The 16,722-nt window shown below is 39.8% G+C and overlaps 1 pseudogene; it reads left to right on the forward strand.

The window, feature by feature from the left end:
- The first annotated feature begins 381 nt into the window (after positions 1–381).
- LOC149179274 (serpin-ZX pseudogene) lies at positions 382–1,167 on the forward strand (annotated as a pseudogene).
- The last annotated feature ends 15,555 nt before the right edge of the window (positions 1,168–16,722 follow it).

Genomic DNA, 16,722 nt, shown 5'->3' on the forward strand with positions numbered 1-16,722 from the left:
TCTTGTGAGTATTGCTAAGGAGAGTAAGTTGGGCTTGGGGCAATAATCCCTTAAAGTACAAAAAAACATGCAAGAGATTTCGTAGCCATAATTATATCCCATATGTGGTGCCTTATTTGAGTAGCTACTTAGGTTGGAGTACCATAGATGGATGGTAATACAAAATGAAGTTAGATGATGTTACTAGTGTTTATATAAAATGAGGATTGTACAATAAAAGGCCACTACAATGAAAGTGGAATCGAGAATCAAACAATGAGGGTAGTTGTAAGGAAAAGGAATCAAACAGGAAGTGGGAGATACAAGCCATTTTATATATTTCACTTGGTGAAAGCATAAGAGCTAAAATATACATGGTGAATGAAGTTAGAATGTGATGTAATGAAGAGGAAAATATAGGAAATACTTCTAGTTGATTCTGTGAACAAATCTACCAGGTTGGTCTTGGAAAATGCCTTTCACTTCAAGGGTACATGGAAAATGTAATTTTATTCCTCGACAATAAAGGAAAGTACTTTTAATTTTCATAATGGTGAAACTATTCAAGTTCCCATGATCACTACAAAAGAGAAACAATTCATTAAGAGAGTTGGTGATTTCCAAATTTTGCATCTTCCCTATAACCAAGGTCAAGACAAGTGGTTTTTTTCCATGTTTGTCCTATTTCCTAATAAGAGGAATGGGTTGTGTGATCTTGATAAAACTATACAATTTAATTTTGTAGAGAATCGTATATCCTAAGGACATGAACTGAAGGTAGGGTCGTTTTAGCTACCTTTCTTTGAGATTTCCTTTCCTCTTGAGGCACCTATATTTATGAAAATGTTGGGTTTGGTTTTTCGCATTTCTAATAGGGTAGAGTTCACAGAAATCGTGAATTCACCTTTGGAAATCTCTCTTTACATTTCAAATACTTTTCAAAATTCATTTGTAGAGGTTAATGAAATGGGCACTAAAGCTGCAACTACTATTGCAACCTTTGTTTCATCAAGGAGCTTCCAAATGGATCCTTTTGAGGAGTTTATAGCTGACCATCCTTTCATGTTTGTAATCAAGGAATATCTGACTGTATTCATTCTGTTTGTTGGAAATATATTGAATCCTTTGAGTAGCCAAGATCAAAGAGTGTTTTACAAAAATAGATTTTTTGGATGCAAAGATAAATAGAAATTGATGTATGAAGTTTGAAACAAATTTTCTTACATTATATCTAAGATGTTATAAATGAAATGCTCACATTACATGTCAACAATAACCAGCATCTTATGGTCCAAGAATTTATCCCTAAATAGGAAATGATATCCTTAATAAATAAGGTCCATGGTTAAGTAGAGGTTGTGGAAAATGCACATCACTTGAATTGAAAAATATGTACTTTTCGAATACCATGATTCACTTAGAAATACTATGTTGCTTAGAGTTTGGTAAATAGGGAAGACAACTTTTAGAAAAAGAACTCAAGATTTTGGGAAGTAGCCATAGGAAAACTCAAGTCCACACTAATAGGGAATATTGAGCAGATACAAGGTTAATTGCTAATAATGATTCTATGTGTTGAGCAAATATGGCAATTTTAGCTTGCATTGTGCTCCTCAATGAACCCTTTGATGAAATGTGCCTCTTTTGTAAGAGTGCTTTGACCCTAGAATTCTCCTATGGGATTTTATTCCTTTCACATGACAAGAAGGCTACATCCCTCCCAAACAATTTTCTCCTTTTCTGTCTTAGCTCCTCAAGATTGTCTTCCGTTTTGGTTTTCTCTCCAAGGAGATTTAACTCCTCTTGCTATTTCCTTTTGAGAAAGTTACCGACCCATTCCTGTATTTATGAAATGGAATGAATTATAGAGGAGGATTAAATTTGCATGGGTAGTTTGCATGGGCATCGTCAGATAAATTTGAATGGATATATGTTTGGCCTGTACTACATTAATTTCTTGGAAAAATTACTACAATGCCCAACCCTATCTGGATAATTATACCACAATTTCTTGCAAGAAGGATGTAGTACTAGTAAATTAAAAACATGGGTTGAAAACCATTCTACCTAGTAACCAAAGAGGGTAAGAGTAGCTTGAATCTCCTCCTAGTGAATTTTTTCTTTTGTCCCATAATTTCAAAGTTGCATCCATTCATCCATTTTCGTATATTTCCTTTGTGGGAAATGGCCCCAATCAGACGGAGAGCTGCTCCAAGCTCTTTTAGCTTAGGTAGAACATAGTTTATATTGTAGTTGACAAGGATAAACTATATGTCCCTTATATAACCTTATGCCTTAAGTAAACGTTTAAGTTCTCCCTTAGTCGCCGCCAAAAGAATAACCATAGGATGAGAATCCATAACATCTAGGATGTTAAGAACCTAAGAGAAAAGAGTGCTACAAAGTCCAGGACTTTGTTGTGGTCCCTTTATTTTAGTTTACCTCTAATGAATCTACTATAGCTATGATGCCCATTTCAAATGCGGATTTTCCATAATTTTAGTTTGGAAATCAATAAATACATAGGCTTCAATTCTAAGGATCTTGATTAAAGTAGATGTATGTATAGGTTTGGTTAGTGAACATCATATCTATGTGCATTTGGGAATGGGGTTATATCATGTGTTATTTAATTGTCTTTGTGCATATGTATGAATGGAAAATTCTAGGGTTTGTGTCTCACTTGGAAATAAGGTTTCAAAAATCCACAAATACTAAAATCAAAGGATAGACTAGGTCATAGCTAGTTGATGATGTGAATTTGTACATAGTTGGGCCTCTTGGTTAAAATATCACACTATCCGACCGAGTAAGAAATTTGAAAAAATATATTAGCACAAGCTACAAGAAAAAAGACACAATAGATTACACTACTAAGGAAATATTAAGTGGGTTCCATGGCTACCTAAAAAATTCTCTACTTGTGGGGCTCTGGTATAAGCAAGAGAAAAAAGAATGAGAAGGTCTACAAGCATAAAATATTAAACCTTTGGGAGTGAGTGTCAATATTAGGGGAGTGGTGCGATAAAACCACAAGACAACTAAAAGTTGTGGAATTCTAAAATCCAAAACAAATGTAAAGGTTTAAAACTCAGTTGTTTCAGATTATTGTGATTTCAGAATTAAAAAAGTGTTAGTTGAAACTCAACTACTTAGTGCAAGTGTTGGTAATAGAATTTATCCCTTGTGGAAAGAAATTTGTTCCAACAATTTGTTAATGAGAATTCATGGAGATGTGCCTTGCTTGGAATGGATAGTGCATCCTCATTTCATTGCTTGATTGATGGTGCATTTATGTAAAAATTCCTCAATATTTACTAGAAATATACCAGAGACATGATTTCATTGAGAACCATAGTCATTTTGGAATACAAGTTGTAATGTAATTTATCAATCTTGTGAGTGAAGTTCCTTCTAGAAGTAGAGGCACTTTCTTGTGTTTTATTGAGTATTTCAATTGATGAACAAAGAATGCCTAGAGCAGGGTGAATCAATATGAATTGAATACAACGCCTAATCCCAAATTGTTATTGAATTATAAAATTTGGGAGTTGGACTCTCTATAAGTCACACAGATGACCATCATGTTTTTAAAACTAGCTCAGAACTACTATGTGTAAAGAATTGTGCCCAGGACATGATAAAAGTTACATGAAATTATGATATGAGGTTTGAATTACTATAAATAAATGGATGATCTAAATATTGAGATATAGAGTTTTGTGTGTACTGAATAAGTAGCACACTTTTGTATTGATAGGAACATATACACCACTATGTATATGCAACACCGATGAGGGAAAGCCCAAGCGTTATAGAAGAAATACACCTACAAGTTAATAAAATAAGGGTTATACCTTATGGGAAATATACAAAGAGACATAACCTATGACAACAAGAAAATATATGTTGTATAAGTGCAACACCAAGGATTAGTAATGAGATAGGTTGTCACAGAGTTTAGGGTCTTAAAGTTGATGTGAGGATCAAACCTTTTAGAAGAAAAATGGTTTTGTAGATCTTTTTTAGAACACGGATTTGAACATAATTGAAAGAGGAGAATTCCATGCATAGTAGGAAGGTTTTATTCTAAAATGCGCCATGGTATCGGTGAACAAAGCAATAGGGGAAAAATTTTAGCGAATGAGAATTGTCATTTTTAAAGAGAGGAAATGTTGAGTCAGTGGAATAATTGAATATGAAGAAAATATAAATTTTCTTGGATGATTTTCTCAAATTCTTACCAACCTTTCCATGCTTAGACATCTATGAATCTTAAAGAAGAAGCACCTGACTATAATGCATACAAACCCTATGAGTATCACTATAAAAATATGAAGCCTAGGGAAACTACCACAAGACCTAAAGGAAGAGCAAAATACAAAAAAATATTAATGAAATTCACTAAATATTTGCACAATAATTCAATTAAGGATTCAAAAACATGGCACGTGCTCAGTGAATCCGGGATTTGAGGATAAAAAATATGTAGATATATAAGTAAAAGCTAATGTAAATCATGAAACTATTGCAAAATGATAAATATAAAGGAGATGAAGAAGAGCCATAACTTTATGATATTCTTTAAGATTTGTAATTATAGCTAATACTAACATAATGAAATTCACTAAATATTTGCACAATAATTCAATTAAGGATTCAAAAACATGGCACGTGCTCAGTGAATCCGGGATTTGAGGATAAAAAATATGTAGATATATAAGTAAATGCTAATGTAAATCATGAAACTACTACAAAATGATAAATATAAAGGAGATGAAGAAGAGCCATAACTTTATGATATTATTTAAGATTTGTAATTATAGCTAATACTAACATTTCCTAGCCATAATACACACCATGGAACAAAACATATCCTAGCCATAATACTGACCCATATGACTCAATAAAAAAAAACTTTTATCAGGAGGAAAATTACCCATTTTGAAACAAATCTCTCACCAAGGAAGTGGTTTGAGGTAAACACCAATCATTTTGCTAAGAACAAAGACACCAAAAATGTGCTCATAAACCCTGGTGCTCAAATTTTCATTTCAAATGGGAGAGGGATTCTAATTTGGAAAATAAAAACAATGGATACCTGTGTAAAGGAGACTCAAAACAGGAACCCTTTTATACTAGAACCAAACATTGTCCAACAGAAAATTTACATAAAAGAATATGAATATCCTTGGAAGGGGGTATCCTCCATAATTAACTTGCAAAGGAAACAAATAATTGGTTGAATCATAAACATGATTGAAATACAAAAATAAAAATAATTAGCAACACTAGTTATAAGCGCTCGACCCTATACATTATTTCTTTAGCAGAAGAGCCACCTGGAAATCAATATTAAACTCCACTAGAGAAAGGAAAGATGTGTCGAAAGGAGAAACCATTACAATTGGTAAATTCAATTAACCCTACAACAAAGCCCCTGCAAAAAAGCCAAACTACGCTCTTTCACTGGATAAGAATAAATGACAAATGAAAAGAGGGGGTAATTCCATTTCACCCAAATTCAGGAAAAAATAACCCTATCGATAACCATTGTTGATTCACCAAGAGAAATCCAAGATCATCCTATTTCCAACCTCATGCAAAGCTAGGATGAGGCTAGTTGCGTTGGAAAATTTGTCATTTAGAGGGAGGGAAAGCCATGTGGAATACCTCATAACAACGTGGGAGCCCAAGGTTCATAAGGCATTTGTAACCGTGAAAAACCATAATGAGAGAAGGATTTCCTAGGCATAGATTTAAACAAATTCACCATGTTAATCCAAAATAAAAATATTAGAGACATGCCCACTATAAACCCTTTCTCCTAGGGGATGGATGAGACATAATGCATGGAAGAAATAAAATTATATGTAACAAATGTTTTACACATAACAAATATGGAAAGAAAAATATGCTTACCAAGTTAGTCAAATTAGGTAGTATTTCAATTATAGCCATTAGTGAAACTTACAAGAAGGAAATAATAGTTTGTTTAGTAAACCATCAATGACTTTAACTGAAAGAATGAACACTGATGATACATAAGTAATAAAAACCAAAAGTGAGTATAAATATACTAGACTTGAAGGAAAGAGTAAATATTCTCTATTAATAGCCTTTGAATATCTTGTCACTTAAAAGAATAGATTATTCACGTGACATAATTAAAATGACTGATTTGTGTTAAAAGTAGCAACAAGAAATCCTAATTTAATTTATCCTTGAATTAAATTAAGAATTAAATTTAAATAGTTAACTAATAGTTAATTAAGTTAATTTGACTTAGTTTTCTCCGTAAATTTGAGTTGGAAGTCTATCTAGATTCACGTAGAGTGATTCCTAAATTTTAGGGTTCCATGGTCCAAATTTAAACAGGAACACAATAAATTAAAGATCTAACCATAAATACAAAGATGCATTGGAAATAGCACTTCCTTTCATTAATATCAAATAATGAAATATGCTTACAAACAGAATGGAAATGAGATGAGCTCGGGCAATGGTAGCTTATCTCTCAGAAGAGGTGTGGTGGCTACATGCCTCTGAACTGAGTTACAATGAGGCTCAAGGGACATTTTATTATTGAACAATAAGAGAAAACCCGAAACAATAAAAACCCTAACCCGAGGAGATGTAACACCAAGAGTTTATGGGCATGTTGGGGTTAGTTGGGCAGCCAACTTCCTGGGGTCGTAACTTGGTCATATGATCTCCACTTTATGCGCATGATACCTCTTTGAATAGATCTCTCCAAGGAATACAACTAGAAATATGATTTTTATGAAATTATTGAGGAATATTGCCAAAAAAACGTCGTTTAGGGCCTCAAAACGGCTACAGAAGTTTTAGACCTGAAAAACTGCCAAAAATAGTAAATTGTGATACAATTAAGGAAACTAAAAAAACTAAAAGAAAAATGGTGAGGGTCCAAGTGGAATAGGTGATGGCTACCAATATCCACCTGGATCATTCCTTCCCCCTTAGGAAGCAATGGTCTCCATTGCGTTGAGTTCCTCCATGAGATGAGGAAACTTCTGCTGAACTTGGTCCCTAGTGAGCCATTTTCCTTGGTGCAGGAGTTCGTCAACTTTGACAACCCGATACAGTTGGATCTTTTGCTAGCGAGTGTCCTTGATCTGTGTGTCCATGATATGATTAGTTGCAATTTGTTCCATGCAGTCTGAATTTAACCCTCTTGGTGTGAGCTATTATGCAATGTCGGATGTGTCCAGTAATGATGGAAAGTATGGCCGAAGGTCATCCACATTGAACACTGGGTGCAGGCCAAGGAATGGGGCAATGTTGATCTCAAAAGGATTATCTCCCACATCCTTGGTGATGGTGTATGACCCATATCGAACCGGTAAAATCTTGCGGTGGGGCCCAGCAAGGCGCTCCTTCTGCAAATGTAGCCAAACTTGGTCGCCCACCTAGAACTTGCATGGCACCCAATGCTGATCATGTTGCTACTTGTGCTTAACATTGGCTTTGTCCAATATGTCATGGACCTCTTGGTGGATGTACTCAATGAAGCTATTTTCCTTGCCGTCTTCGGACTGGACATGAGCCGAATCTTCCCGAGTGACTACAAATGGTATGGCCACATCATCGGGACATAGTGGCTGTAATCCCAAGCCCACCTGAAGAGGGCTATGTCCAGTCGAGTTGTGGAGAGCCTGATTGTAGCTGTGTTGGACATAGGGGACGCTCTCATCCCATGTGTGTGGATGCTTTTAGTTGTACATGTGTAGAATGTGTACGATCAACCTATAGATGATCTCCGTCTGGCCATCAGTTTGGGGATGGAAAGCTGTGGACTTATTGAGCTTGGTGTCTAGCATCGACTAGAGACTGGACCAAAATATACTCAGGAACCTTCTATCCTGATCTAATATGTTAGATTTTAGGATCCCAAAGTGTACCCACACTCGCTCAAAGAAGAGTTAAGAAGTGACTTCTGCTGTGATACTCTTCTTGCAGGCTGTCATAATGGCCATCTTCAAGAATCTGTCAACGACCACAAAAACATAGTCATTGCCATGCTTAGTATAAGGAAGGCCTGACATGTAATCCATGGAGATGGATTCCCAAGGTCGACTAGGGGTAGGTAGTGGAGTATAGAGGCCTTACTTCTTGATGGTTGATTTGTCAATGTTGCAGGTAGTACAGGGTCTGATGTACTTCTTGACATCTTGTCGAAGATTCGGCCAATATAATTACTTCTACAATACTGCCACCATTTTCTCGACCCCGAAATGCCCAACAACCTGACTGTAGTGTGCTTCCAAAATCATCTTTGCATGCTCTCTTGAAGGAACAAAAAGGTGTCTCAGGTGGAATAACAGAGCATCTGTGAGGTGAAAGTCTGGAACTCGCTGACCCTACAAGAGTGTATGGTATGTGTGGCTGAATTATGTGTGGATTTTGTAGAGAAGTGACCAATTAGAAGTCTTATACCCACAGGAGTTGAGCACGGTGGTTAATGCCATCATCGGTGGTCAGTTGAGGCAGTTTTCAACATTATTTGGGCTACCCTTCTTGTACTTGATATTAAAATGGAACTATTGTAGGTATATGGACCACTCTGAATGGCAATCATTCTGCAACTTCCCTTGCGTTTGTATGAACTATAGGGGTCGGTGGTCTGTGTGGATGACCGTTTCCTTCCCTAAAATGTAATACTTCCATTGTTGACAGGCCTACACAATGGAATACATATCTTTGTCATAAGTGGGATACTTCCGGACTGTGTCTGAAAGTGTCTCACAATGATATGCCACTAGATTCCCCTATTGAGTAAGGATTGCCCCAATAGCATAGTGAGAGGCATCAGTCTCAATCTCAAATGGTTGTTGCAAGTCTGGTAATGTGAGCACTGGTGCAGAGGAGAGGCGATGTTTCAACATTGTGAATGCCTTCTGTTGAGATTCATACCAAAATAATTTTTCTTTCGCTCCTCCTTTGGTGACTTGACTCAAGGGCCAAGTGATATGAGAGAACCCCAACACAAACCTGCAGTAGAAATTGGCAAGACCCAAAAAGATGCAGAGCTCTATCATAGTGGTTGGGGCTGGCCAATCCTTGAATGAATTGGATCTTAGCTAGATCCACATGCACCCCTCGTTCATCGATAATGTATCCTAGATATTGAACCTGTTTCATGCCGAAAGTGTATTTCTCCAAATTGGCACATAGCTTGTGTTGTCGCAACGTTTGGAGAACCTGTCAGATGTGGTGGAGGTGCTCTTCCCAACTCTGGCTGCAGATTAGGATGTCATCCAAGTATAGCACTAGAAATGAGTTGTTGAATGGCTGCAAGATGTCATCCCTCAACCTCATGAAGGTTGTAGGACCATTTGTCAACCCGAAAGGCATAACCAACCATTCGAAAGGCCCTCCTTGGCTTTGAGGGAAGTCTTCCACACATCAGAGAGTTCGATTGGTACCTGGTGATATCTAAACTTCAAGTCAATATTGATGAAATATCCCCCCCCCCTTGATCTGGTCTAGAAGATCATCAATCCGTGGGATCGGGTACCTATTCCAGACAGTGATCTTGTTGAGTGCCCGATAGTCAATATAGAGTCTCCAAGTCCCATCCTTCTTCTATACCAACATGATCAGGCTCCCACAGGGCAATGGACTGAAACGAATGTGACCTTTCTGTAGCAACTCCTGAATTGACTCTTGATTTCATCGTTCTCCAGAATAGAGCTCTTATAGATTAGTCCATTGGGTAATGACACACCTAGGGTAAGATCAATGGAATGCTTGACTTGATAGTGCAGAGGCACCTTGTGGGGGAGGTGAAGATGTCCTCGTACTCCTCCACCACCTTGTCCACCTATTGTTGTCATGCAGAGGGGCCCTGTCTGAAGGTCGTGGCTACTGTCTTCTTCTTTCCTTAAGGGTGTATCATAAGGAAAATAAATTTCCTGGTTTTGGAAATGAGATTATTGCATTATTTTGTAGTAACCAGAGAGATGGTGGTAAGTGGTTCTCCCTTTGGTATCCTATACAACTTATTTCCCAATGTAACAATAACAAAGCAAGGCCTTGATTCATAAACATCATGTCGCTTCCACAGGTATGGTTGGCCTAACAACACATCACAAACATCAAGGGGAGAAACTCCACATAATACCTCATCCGTGAAGCGCTTGATGTTGTATGGAATGTAGTATTGTTGGCTCACGCGAAGATCCCATCCTTAGTGAAGCCACCTGATGGTGTACGGTTGTGGGTGTGTTGTGATTAGTAATCCCAGCCACTTCACAACCTCTACTACAATGAGGTTCTTTTGGCTCTCATTGTCAACAACGAACTATAGCGGGGAACCCTTTACTGTTCCTTTTCCATTGGATCTTCAGGTTCTCCTTCTGGATCTTTGTGGTGGTGACGGTGGCATTGGGCTTCGCATCAATAATTTGCTTCCCTTTGTCATTCCCCTTGTTAGGTTTTGACTCAGAGTTAGAACATGTATCTAATTCTAAAATCTTCAGCTCGGCCACTGGTAACTGCCTGGCTCGCCACTCACTTGTGTTGTGGGTGGAGCTCTTATGGAACTCACACCACTTTTTCGTGTCCTTCTTCGACTTCACAGTTTTGTCCTCTTCTTGTGGCTTTGGCGGGTTGTCATGGGCCATCCCGCCTTGGCTTTTTCCTTTGTTCTATGGTTTGGGGCTACCTCCCCCTTGTCTCGCTTCTTCTATCTAAACTATGGAAGGCAACATTATTGTCTCATGCGCAGATCCCATCCTTAGTGAAGCTTCCCGATGGTTTATAGCTGAGGGTGTGTTGTTATCAGTAAGACCAACTGCTTCACGAGCTTTGCTGTAATGAGGATATTTTGGTTCCTATTTTTGATAATGAACTATAGCTAGGAACCATTTACCCACATCTGGGAGTGGAAGAGACGTTCCTCCTCCACTGGATCTTCAAGTTCCTCTTTCTAGATCTTTGTGTTGGTGACGGTGGCATTGGGCTCCCCATCAATAATCTACTCCCCTTTTTCATTCCCCTTGTCAGGCTCTGACTTAGAGTCAAAACATGTATCTAATTCTGAAACCTTTAACTCGGCCACTAGTGACTGCTTGGCCTGACACTCACTTGTGTTGTGGGTGGAGCTCTTATGGAACTGACACCACTTTTTCATGTCCTTCTTCGGCTTCATAGTGTCATCCTTTGCTTGTGGCTTTGGGGTGTTTTCCTGGGCCATCCCACCTTAGCTTTGTCCTTTGTTCTATGGTTTGGGGGTACATCCAAAGTCTTGCTTCTTCTATTTAAACTTCTACTCAATCATGACGGTGAATCGGTACACCGTGCTTGAGCAAGGAGATGTCCAGGAACTCCATCTCAAGCTGGATGTCTCTATGTAAGCAGCCGTGGTACTTGAGTACCAAATGTTTCTAAAAATCCTTAATACCCAACTTCATGTGAAGGGTATGAAAAACATTGGTAAACTCTGGCACATCTTGGTCCTTTTGCTACTGGAGCGTGGTCCAATTTATGTATTTGTCCTCGTAGCTCCCGACAGGGTAGTACTTCTCCTTGATGGCATCTCGGAATGAATTCCAAACGGGATCAGCTGAAAATAGTGAGGTCGTACTTTCATCCATCTACTCACAATAGGTTTCCCGCCATTCCTTGACATGGGGGGTGGCTTTGAGAAGAGAAAAAGTATTCTTTTTTCGCACCTAGAAAAATCATGAACAGAAAAATATCCTTCTAGAAGATTCAACCATTTATCTATGGCATATGCATCTATTTTTCCCTCAAATATGGGAGTGTCAAAGTTTACTTGTACCTTCAAAGGTGTGGAGCCTCCAGAGTGTCTGTTGGATGTGGATGCGTCGTCGGTGGGCAACTATTGAAGGATCTGGGAAAATTTATCCATTGTCGCATTCCTTTGTTTCTCGAGGGAATCCTCGAGCAATATTCTGATAGGATCTCTTGTTCTCTCATCTTTCTTTTCTTCCCCATGGGAGGCCATCGGGATTTACGAGGCTCATCTTGAAAAGGTTCAACCAATTCGATCCCTAAATCCTTATATCCCGACCTCGTTGGGGACATGCAAAGAAAAGCAAAGAAAGAGAAAATCTCTCTGATACCACTTATCCAAATTTAAACAGGAACACAAAGAATTGCAGATATAACCATAAATATAGAGAAGCAACAGAAATAACACTTCCTTTCATTAATATCAAATAATGAAATATGCTTACAAACAGAATGGAAATGAGACTAGCTCAGTCAATGGTAGCTTATCTCTGAGAAGATATGTGGTGGCTACATGCCTCTGAACTGAGTTACAATGAGGCTCAAGGGCCTTTTTATTATTGAAAAATAAGATAAAACCCTAAACAACCAAAACCCTAACCCAAGGAGATGTAACACCAAGAGTTTATAGGCCACGTTGGGATTATTGGGCAGCCAACTTCCCGGGGTCGTAACTTGGTCATATTATCTCCATTTGATGCTCATGATACCTCATTGGAAAGATATTTCCAGGGACTATAAATAAAAACATGATTTCTATGAAATCATCCAAAGAATATTGCAAAAAAAAAACGTCTTTTATGGCCTAAAAATGGCTCAAGCAGTTTAGGACCTTAAAAACTACCAAAAATAGTAAACTGTGCTACAATTAAGGAAATTGAAAAAAAACTAAAAGAACAGTGGTGAGGATCCAAGTGGAATAGGTAGTAGCCACCAATATCCACCTGGATCAGTCCAGGTTGAGTTCTTTTGAGATTTAATTAATTAACTCAGTTCTAATTGAGTTATAGTCAGTTAAACAAGTTCAAACATTTGGAGGAACTAGTAGGAGGTCTAGTAGTGGGGAGAAACTTCAGTGCAACTTCATTGCTCCACCAGTTAACTAATTATTCACTCATAAATAACTCATGCATGTCATTTCATAGGAAGACCCAATTGAGATTAGAGTTCAAGGACAGTGTACTATCATTTGTATAATTTTCCGAGTTGTACTGATGGTGCATGGAATTAGTAGAGGCCTATAATGGATTGCACAATTTTTTTTTTTCTAAATAAGACTATTCTATTATTCACATTAAAGGTATACAGTTACAACATGACTAGTGTAAGAAACAGCTGCCCAGAAGGAAAGGCGGCTTGAAACAGAAAATTGTCTAGAACAGAGAGTTTGGACTAGGCCATGTTTTGCAGTCCCGCACAGGGGAGCCAGAGTTACCCATCTTGGCCTTGCTGAGCTTACAAGCTTTAAAAAAAACATGCATAATTGACCTCGATGCAACAATAGTTACAAAATTTATTAGCAGTGGAAAAAAGCCCTCAATACTGGGCCGCATAACCTGAGACGAAGTTGCAAAGCTTGAATTAGGTGCCAGGAGGCTCCTCCATGATCCTGCACCAACCACCATCAACCAGATCCTAAGCTTGAGCATCCTTGTTCGCAGACGAACCCGGGGTCGTTGGCTCCATCACTGTGTCATTAACATTACTTGCCGAAGTCTCCATGGCTCGCGAGGAGCCTGAATTCGGCATAGAAACTAAGCCTGGGTCCTCCTGAAGAATAGTGGACTTGCCCTCTTCTTGGGCTTCCTTGAGAAAGAGCATTGAGACATGGGTTGTAATGTGAGGACAGTTCAGGGTGTAGTTGAAAGTGAAGATTGCAGAACCGAAGGAGGGCGAGGATGAGGAACCTGGAGAGCTGGGCTCCAGGAATTGACTGGGCCATAGAAAGCGCCCTCTCCCGTTGCGAGTGCGAGGGTGCTGGCTAGAATGGAATTCACTAGAAGAAGGGTGAGAAGGCGCACCTTGAGAGGTGCCTCTACGGCTTAACATACTTTGGCGGGGTTGAGGCATGACTACAGCGACAACGCCCTTTTGAATACCAGAACGAACCACTGGAGAGGTAAGACTTAGGCCAGACAAACAAACAATCGGACGGGAGCCCAAAGCTTCAGAGGGAGTTATGGAAATTGACAGAGGCAGCTTCTCCAAGCTAGCAGAGCAAGAGCCCAACCAACATAACATAAGTGATACCTAAAGAAACCCATGGCGGAGGCTAGTTTTAATGCCCATTCCCCTGCCTCGAGACGCTCCCGCCATTACTGCGGCATTCATGGGAGCCGAGAGCCAAGACATGACAGAGCGTGTAGAGGTGAAAGGTGAATCAAAGTCGCCTGCACAAATACCTTTAAACATAATGAAACCCACCTACTTATGATCTTCTGGCCACATGGTAATGGCTTCGCTATACAGGGCTGGCAGGTGACGGCCTTTCTCAGCCCACTCCAGTCTCATTAAATTTAAGGCATCCTTAAGAACCCGCATTCGGGGGACAACATCCTTTTGGACCAAAAGTTTGCATTCCTGTTCTTGATCATGATTTGGTATTATGTCTAGAGTTCCTGTGATTAGAGTATGCTCAGTTTCCACACCCACGTTGGCCAGAAGGTCAGCAACCTTGTTGCCTTCCCTCTTAACATGATTGAAGGTGATGGCCCTGTTGTTGAGAAGCGCTTGTTCTATGGCCTCCAATCTTGCTTCGAGTCTCCAACTAGTGGCAATTTTCCTCGCATGAGATCCATTTAGGAGCTGTTTGGCCATGTTAATAAGGATTAAGGAGTCACCTTCGATCTCTAGGGGATGGAAGTTGTGTTTGCATGAGAGTAGGAGACCTTGCCAGAGACCCTCCAACTCAGCCGAATTATTGGTGTCCCATCCTATATTTCCAAAGTAAACAAGTAGGGGCAAGCCTGTGTTATTTCTGAATATTCCGCCAAATCCTGCTTTTCTAGGGTTTCCCTTTGAAGCTCCATCAAAGTTGAGCTTGAAGGTGTGCTTTGGGAGAGCTATCCAAACATCCTTTTTTATGTTGATGCTCTTTTAGGGGGCATGATTGTGAATTTCCTGAGGGAGTTGCATGTTCCAGTTAGCCCAGATGGCCTTCTCATTATCTGGAGTGGGAAGGTTGTCCTGCGTCCAGGTACGGAGCGCCAGAGTCTCCTTGAGATTCAGACAAAATTTGCTCCAGATGATTTCTTACGGAGAACTTTGATCTTTGAATATGCACTTATTCCTTTCTTTCCAAATGCACCAGAGGAGGAGCCCGGGAATCATCCTCCATAAATGATTGAGAATTTCACTTTTGTAGGGATTCTTTTGCCAATGGCATATGGAATTGGTGATGTCGTCCGACACTCTGCATCTTCTTTGACATCTGAAGCTTGCCTTCTCCCACAAATGATTGGCCAAGGTGCAGGAATCCAGAAGGTGCTGGAGAGTTTCCTCCTGAGAGTTACAGTTGACACAGATTGAAGGGCCATGATAGTTTCTTCACCTTAGCTTGTCCCATGTGAGAATTTTCTGATGCCCAACCAGCCAGAGGAAGAGAGAGACTTTGGGCCAGGTGCCTGATGCCCATATTCTACCCCAAATGGGATCGGGGGGCGAAGGTTCTGTGCATATAATTTTGTGAGCCTCTGAGGTGGAAAAGGTTCCTTTAGGCCTGTAACCCCATCGAAGAATGTCCCTGCCATCAGAATATCTTATACGTCACTTTTGGAGCTCCCTTTCCAGATCCTTCATAAAATGGTGATCCGCGTTCCTGATTAGCCTGTCACTTTGCTTCCATTGTCTGTACCCTTGCTCTGTCTCCTGAGTCCAATGTTGCCAGATCTCTTTCTATTGCTGTTCCTCCCTAATGTAGCTTGGAAGCGGGTTAAGGATGTTGTTGAGCTTTGGCAATTGGTTCCAGTCATCCGTCCAGAACCGAGCTGTTATGCCATTTCTTACTTCCCAAAAACTGTGTTGCTGAATCAACAAGAAGTGTTGCTTGGCCGCATTCCATATGAGTGAACCTTTTGCAGTGGGAGTGAATCTGATGAGCTCCTCCTGTGGCTGGTAATTGGCATATTTGGCAGTCCAAATGGCTGCCCATGGCTTGTTGGGGGAAGAGAGCCATTGCCACCAGATTTTGGCACACATGATGGCATTGCTGCGGTTGGGATCCCTCAGGCCAATGCCTCCTTTTTCTTTGGGCATACAAGCTGTGGTCCATTTTACCAGGGCCCATTTGCGGTTTGTGCCTATAGTCCCCCAAAGAAAGTGGCGTTGTAGATCCCTTATTCTTTTAATAACCCACTTAGGTGCTGCAAGGATAGAGAATAAATAAAGCGGCATTGCCTGTAACACAACTTTGATGAGCACCAAACGACTTGCAATATTCAGTGTTCTGTGCATCCATAGGCTGAGGCAGGATTCAAGCTTCTCGATGAGGATGCGCCAGGAGGAATGCTTGATGGCCGAATCAATAAGGGGGGCTCCAAGATATTTGGAAGGGAGAGAGTCTATGGAGAAACCCAAGATATGGGCTATGGAATGCTGCACGATAGGGGGAGTATGGAAGAAAAAAATCTGCGATTTAGTCTTATTGATGCTGGTTCATGAAGCCTCAGAGAAGTCATTTAGCAAGGATTTGATAGGGAGGCTTCAAGAACCAGAATTAATGGATTTCACAGTTATGATGGGGGATTTTTCCAATTAAATATGGGCTAATTCTCTTAGGATTTGTGCAAGGAAGTAGGGTCTTGGTAGGCAACATAATTGGCTAATTGTTGGCTTGAGCTGGTTTGTGAAGCAGAGAGATAGATTGTACTTGTGCAGGAATTGTTTGGGTTGAAGAAGCATTGTATTTTCTTGTCATATCTTCTGGTTAATGCAATATAGAGAGTCAGGGTTTTGAGCAGTTTC

The sequence above is a fragment of the Pinus tabuliformis genome, chromosome 4_1, assembly GCF_031772625.1.
Source record: "Pinus tabuliformis cultivar Carrire ecotype Pingquan chromosome 4_1, CPIR1, whole genome shotgun sequence".
NCBI lineage: Eukaryota > Viridiplantae > Streptophyta > Pinopsida > Pinales > Pinaceae > Pinus > Pinus tabuliformis.